Raw genomic sequence first — 6,329 nt, 5'->3', positions numbered from 1 at the left:
CCCCAAACTCTTGCTCATACCCCAGTTGCAGAAATTTCTCTTTCACATCATTTCTCTTCACACAGCTGGTTCTTTTTCTCTTCACTAACACATCCAAGGACTGTGGAATCTTTTCTGCCTTAACCAGTTCTCTTCCAACCCCTTTGGTGGACTATTCAACTACTGCACAGCTTGGGCAAAAGTATTCTTACTCTTCTGTAAAGTCTTCCATTGGCTTGAGTCCCCCCATATGAACTCAATCAATCTAAAATTCCATCATCTCATTCTCTTAAATGTGACCATTCTAACCAGAGAAGGAAGTGATTCTAAATTCTTAGGAAAACATAAGAGGATCCATTAAGCCTTGATGGACCCTAAGAATCTACTCATTTAACAAGTTTCTCTGCCTTCCACCAGGTAATTTTCATATAGATGGGATATGGACTACTTGTAGATAATCATTGATTTGGCAGGGGGTTGGGGCTATTTAAGGGGAGCTGTGTCTCTTCCAGTGTGCTGCAAATGAGTTCCAAGCCCTAGTATCTCATCCCAGACCCATTTCTACTACAAGATGGTCTAGATTACTTAATCACACCTCAGTTCCTCATGTGGGGAATGGGGCTAATAATGACTACCTTATGTATTTGATAGAATGATGAGATGCCAATGAGTTAATCTATTACTAAAAGCTTCAGAAGCTAATATAAATTCTGAATAATAAAGTCAAAATAACATTGCATGCCTCTTCACGAGGGGCACAGGCTATATTAATGTTTCCCAAGCTGATAACATACAAATCACCCAGATCTTATGAAAAGCAGATTTGGCTCAGAGCTGTGGGCTGGGTCCTGAGACTGCATTTCTAACAAGCTGATGATCTGATGCTGATGCTGATGCTGATGCTGATGCTGCAGGTCAGTGAGCCACACTCCAACAGTGAAGGGATTTATGCTTTAGCTAGAGAAGATAGAAAATAATAGCCCAGGTTGCCAAGACAATGGTGTGATTCAAGCTGGCTCTTGAGAAAGGGTGGAGGTTGAGAAAAGAAAATAGCTCATATTCTCTCCAGAACCCCATTCTTGAGAGAGTCATGGGTCCATTACCAGGCAGAGAAAGGTCTTTCCATACATAAGCCTTCCTGGAGAAGGTGGAGAAGAGGAGTGGGGAAGGGACTTAACCTCCCCACCTTCTGAGGCAGAGCTTCCCACATCCTCACAAGTTAGAAGAAGGTTCACTACACTGGGTCTTTGTGTGTATAAAAGAATGGGATGCTTTCTGGAAGAGGTAGGTACCAAAGATGGGTGATGGGAGGGAATCAGCCATCCAGTAGACTCAATAAAATAATCAAGATCTTGAACTTTGGTGCTTCACTACCTGAGTTGGAATTATAGGTCTGTCTCTTCTTGCTGTTTGACCTTTAAGATTTACTTCACCTTTAAGATTTACTTTGCCCTTTAGAATTTCAACTCAAACACTGTGAGAATGACATGATGTGAGGCATATACTGTACACAGCCACAGTGCCTTGTACCTGGTAACTGGTCTATCCATAGCACATGGTACTCAGGTGACTGCTGTACTGTTGTCTTCATCATCATCATTGTGTCAATATCATAATCATCCAAATGAACTAGATCATTGTAAAGATGAGGACAGACCTACAGTGAGTCCTATAAATCCCTCCTAAATTCCCCCGTGCATTCCTGAAGTCACAGATAGCACCAACACCCTGTATATGATACTATTTTTTCTTTGTGTACATATCTATGATAAAGCTTAATATATAAATCAGGCACTGTAACAGATTAATAAAAATAACTAATAGACCAGTTATAACAACATACTGTCGTAAAAGTTATGTGAATGTCTCTCTCAATATTTTACTGTGCAATATTTTTAAGCTGCAGTTGGCTGCAGGTAACTAAAACTGCCAAAAGCAAAGGTAAGGGAAGATGACTGCATTTGTAAGGTCAAAATTCAGGGGAATGGGACCTTCAAGTTTCTTTCTTGTCTCCTCACTCTTATCACAAAGACTCAAATGCAGTGGAGGGAAGGAAAGGCAAGCTAGTGCAGGGTAGCCTGCACAGGTGGGTAATGAGACCTACCCAGGCAGGCAGAGGAGGGGCTGGGTTAGCATCTAGAAGTGGGAAGGGCTGTGGATGCTGGATGTCTACAAGGACTTGGTGAAGAAGTGGAGCAGAAGCAAAGGAACTCCTGCTGAGGTTGGGTAATGAGAGGCATGAAGCACAGAGCAGACCCAGGAAGTTCAGTGCCCAGTGATCTGGGAATAGGGCCAGAACAAAAGGAGGCCACCAGGACTGATAACACTGCTAAAAAAGGGGGGGGGGCATGAGGTCCAAAAGATGTTCAGATGCAAAGTTCGGGATCATTGAGTAATTGTGTAAAATGGGGAAAGGACCCAAAGAAATATAATAGAGAATTGTTTTCTTAATTTTTAAGATAACAATAAAAGTTGATTGGCAAAATCAAAACATGTAAACTTGACATTAACTATGTATACTTTGATTTTATTTTCTAGAAACTCAAACAAGTGATTAATGAGCCTTCTTGAAGTAATTGATGATCTGGAGCAAGATTCACTCACTGAGAAAATCTGAGTCAGACCAGTATGTGTGTTTTCATAAATTATAAGCAGATTGCAAGAATCCTTGGATATAAGGTAATGCCATTTTGTCACAGCTTCGTATAGATGCTTTGAGAGATATATATATATATATGTGTGTGTGTGCATTCATATACACTATAGATAGATGTTTTATTATGTGTGTATCTATACATTTCACTATGTTATACTGGGGCCAATGGAGAAAAAATGGACTGAATTATAAAAATTCTTAGGTACGGTTTTGATATGTACATAAAGAATAGCTAATATTTGGAAATAGAAAGGGTTCAGTCCCCCTAGAAATGGAGAAATATCTGAGCTCAGAGAATTCCTCCTTTTTAATTGAATGATAGAAACTGAATTTTGATAATTAATATAGGTGGCCACAGGGACACAGTTTATGGTACTTTCCTACCAAACACCAATTTTCTCTCTTAGGTGAGACACAAAGATTATTGATGGAAAGGCATTATCTCCAAATGCAAACTCATTGATTTATTTCAGGTGTGACTTGGGGGTCAGAAAGGAGTTACAGAGATTGTCTAGTCACTTCCCAAAAACACAACAACATACAACAAAACACCAAGAAATCCTATGAATCAAAGTATTGAAAACTATTGAGCTGAAGGGATTGTCTCCCAGCTTCCCAAGTCTACAGCCAGGATGACACTACAGATAACTCTCAATTCTGCAGAAGAGACAGAAGCTCAGATCACAGCCTAAGTACTCTGTTCAGCCTCATGTTGGCCCTCACTGCTCCTTCTGACTTCCTTTTAAAAATATAAATAAATAAAATACTGTCCATTTAACTGACCACAAATGCCTAAAGTCAGAATTTCCTCATTTTGTGTTCGAAAGATTTTCAAAATTTAACCCAGAAGGTAAATTTGATTAGGTCAGACAGAGATCTTGAATTCTAAATATAATTTCCAGTGTTTTATATGGAAACAACTTGCGATTTTTTTAGATACAAGCTAACTGTAAGCCTCAAACATGATTTTGCTGCTAGAAAAGAAACCCAATCCCAGGCAGCACTAATAAAAGTGAGATTACATGTCAAGAGAAGTGATAAGTTGAGCACCACTTAGGTCTCTTCTAGTGTTAAGTTACTTACCTCACTTAGATGGGGGCATAACCAAAACTGAACATAGCCATGGCTGGCCAGTCTTGCAATGATAACAATGGAAAGAAATTGAAGAACACAGGAATGTTTAAGAGGAAATGTAATGATATCTTCAACTATTTCAAGAGCAATGGGAATTACATAATAATATTAATTAAATCTATCAAAAATGAGACCAGCTGCGTCATTAGACATGATTTCCTATGAACTCCAAAAATATATCCCATTCCATTATTCTATACTTTATACAATATCAGCAACAGTAAAAACTATGCTATATCTAATGCACTTCTCAAGTAGTGACCCAGTTAATCCTCAGGACATCCTCTAGTCCTATTTCAAAGATGAAGAAAGAGAGACACAGACAGGTTAATAATCACATGCTTGTTCAGTGGACCAATTGTGTTTCAATCCTTTCTTCTATTTCATGTCTACTCTCAGGAAATCATTTTGAAAGATAAGCTTTATAATTTCAGGGGGAAAACTTGAAACTAGTATAGAGAATTCTCAAACTAGATGAGCACTAAAACGTGTCACTGGTTACGTTGAAGAGGGCATAATAAAATGTAGAGGAAGAAATGACCCACATACATTCCTGAAGTTACCCAGCTAGTTAGTGCCAGGATTAGAACACATATTTTTAAATTCCCTGTCCAATACTATTTTGCTTTGCCATGCCAATTCTCATGTGAAGGTCATGACACAGAGCACCCTTATTGAGCAGAGGGAACCATCAATGGGGTCAGCCATATCCCATGTGCAGACCAACATCTGGGCAGCCATCTGAAGGGCAATGTAGTAGAACCATGGCAACCTTGTGGACTATAACACATGCTTCCCAGCAAGGAGAGAGAGAGACCAAAAGGTATTTGTTCTCTAATGGACCTGAGTGTGGGTTCATGAAAATTCCAAGGTACAATAGGGAGGGCTGGTGTGATCTAGATATAGACAGAAGGAAGATGAAGTCATATGGAGGAGGGCTGAATAAAGGCCCAATTATAAACCCACATAACAACTTAATTGTACAGTAAATCTTTCTGGTTCCACCTGGCATCATTTGTATGTTCCAGAGATTTAATTTGCTTGTCCAAAGTAAAGGGCAATTCCAGGCTCAACCAGGGCAGAGTGAGCAATCTCCATCCACCATCCACCATCTGTTTAAATGGATATGGATTGCTCTGCCTGCCCAGCAGGAAAGAACAACCTTGTGTTATTCGGGTAAGCCATCCATGTGGTTTGGGAGAGACTGCTCTTCACCCTTGGCTCTGGGTGAGCCCTTGAGGAGGCTAGGCTGACAAAAGGAGTGTATTCCACTGGCCACTGTGATTTCTCTGGAGGAGGTCACATGAGCCAAGGTGGGCCAATGGAAGTCCCCAGGACTTTGGTTGGACATTTTGAAAAAGAGATATTCTCTTTCTGTTTATGCTCTAAATTATGGGATTGACACTGCCTTTGCTAGAATAGTCTGCTCCCAAAATAGAACTAACACAGGGGAAAGGCAAAGCCAAGGGAAAGAACACTGAGAAACATTACCTACATCCCTTCCCTCCTGGACTTCTAGTTTCAATGACCATTAAATATCCTGTTTTACTTAAACTGATTTGAATTGAGTGTCTATACTTGCAACACAATGAATCCTGATGATTTCAATTTTCCGCTAGTCAATCCTGGAGGGGAGGAGAAGAGTTAGAGAATGGGAGCCTCCCAGAACTGCCTGAGAGCCCTCCAATCCTTCCTGTCTTCACCATAAAATGTTTCTGGGCTTCCATCATCCCAACAGTGTCAGGGCTTGAGAAAGTCTTCTAAATCATTCTCTGGCTTTACATGAATGCATAACTAAGCCTACTTAAACAGATAAACCTCTTTGCTCTCTCTTTTTAATTGAAGAAATTAAAAATTACCAAAAATTTAATTAAAAATTGCCAAAAGGAATATTTCTAAGATCATCCAAGTTGAACACTCTGATGTGTGTTTGCATGTGTTGATTGTATGTTGAACCTTCAGTCAAGGAGTTTATGTAGAGAAAAATAATGAAATTTTAAGACATGCAAAATAGATGGAACTCCTCTAGATATCACATGTGACATTGAGTTAGGCAGGTCATGAGCATGAGAAAGGCAAATGGAATATTCTATTGTTTGGTGTTAACTTGGGAAGAGTTTTGAACTGTCTTAAGGGAAGGGAGGGGCGCTGTGACAAATGGGAGGGTGGAGACAAGTTGGGGGATGCACACAGAGCAGGCTTAGTTGTACATTTTCTGAACTAGAGACTTCACGGTCTAGGGGTCTTTTCACCACCAGCCCTAACTCTCAGAATTTCAAGTTTCCTGCTCTGCACAGCAGGGATGAAACATAATGCAAACTGGATTTAAAACTATTATCAACACACTCAAAAATATTGAACATAAAATTAACAACCTCTAAAATGGGACAGACTTTCTCAAGGAAGGAGCCAACAGGGTGGCAAATTGACACTGATCAAGTCCTCTGAGAATTATGTGCTGAACTCTTTGTTCTAACAACACTGGGGATTCCTAGACCCTCTCAGAGCTTGGGTGGGGTGAGCTGGGTGTGTTGGATTTCATTTCCTCAATTACAGCAAA

The 6,329-nt window shown here is 39.9% G+C and overlaps 1 long non-coding RNA gene across 3 annotated transcripts in view; it reads left to right on the top strand.

Moving 5' to 3' along the window:
• The first annotated feature begins 308 nt into the window (after positions 1-308).
• The window catches only part of LOC119256191 (uncharacterized), a 55,350-nt gene continuing 49,329 nt past the window's right edge, over positions 309-6,329 (top strand). For all 3 annotated transcript variants that reach the window (XR_005127659.2, XR_005127660.2, XR_005127661.2), the window contains exons 1-2: positions 309-396; positions 2,518-2,658. This is a non-coding gene — a long non-coding RNA (uncharacterized LOC119256191). The remainder of the gene's footprint in view (positions 397-2,517; positions 2,659-6,329) is intronic.

The sequence above is a fragment of the Talpa occidentalis genome, unplaced genomic scaffold (genome assembly GCF_014898055.3).
Source record: "Talpa occidentalis isolate TD23 unplaced genomic scaffold, MPIMG_talOcc4v2.1 talOcc4.3, whole genome shotgun sequence".
Lineage (NCBI taxonomy): Eukaryota > Metazoa > Chordata > Mammalia > Eulipotyphla > Talpidae > Talpa > Talpa occidentalis.
The sequence above is the reverse complement of the archived record's forward strand: the minus strand, read 5'-3'. Positions and strand labels throughout refer to the sequence as shown.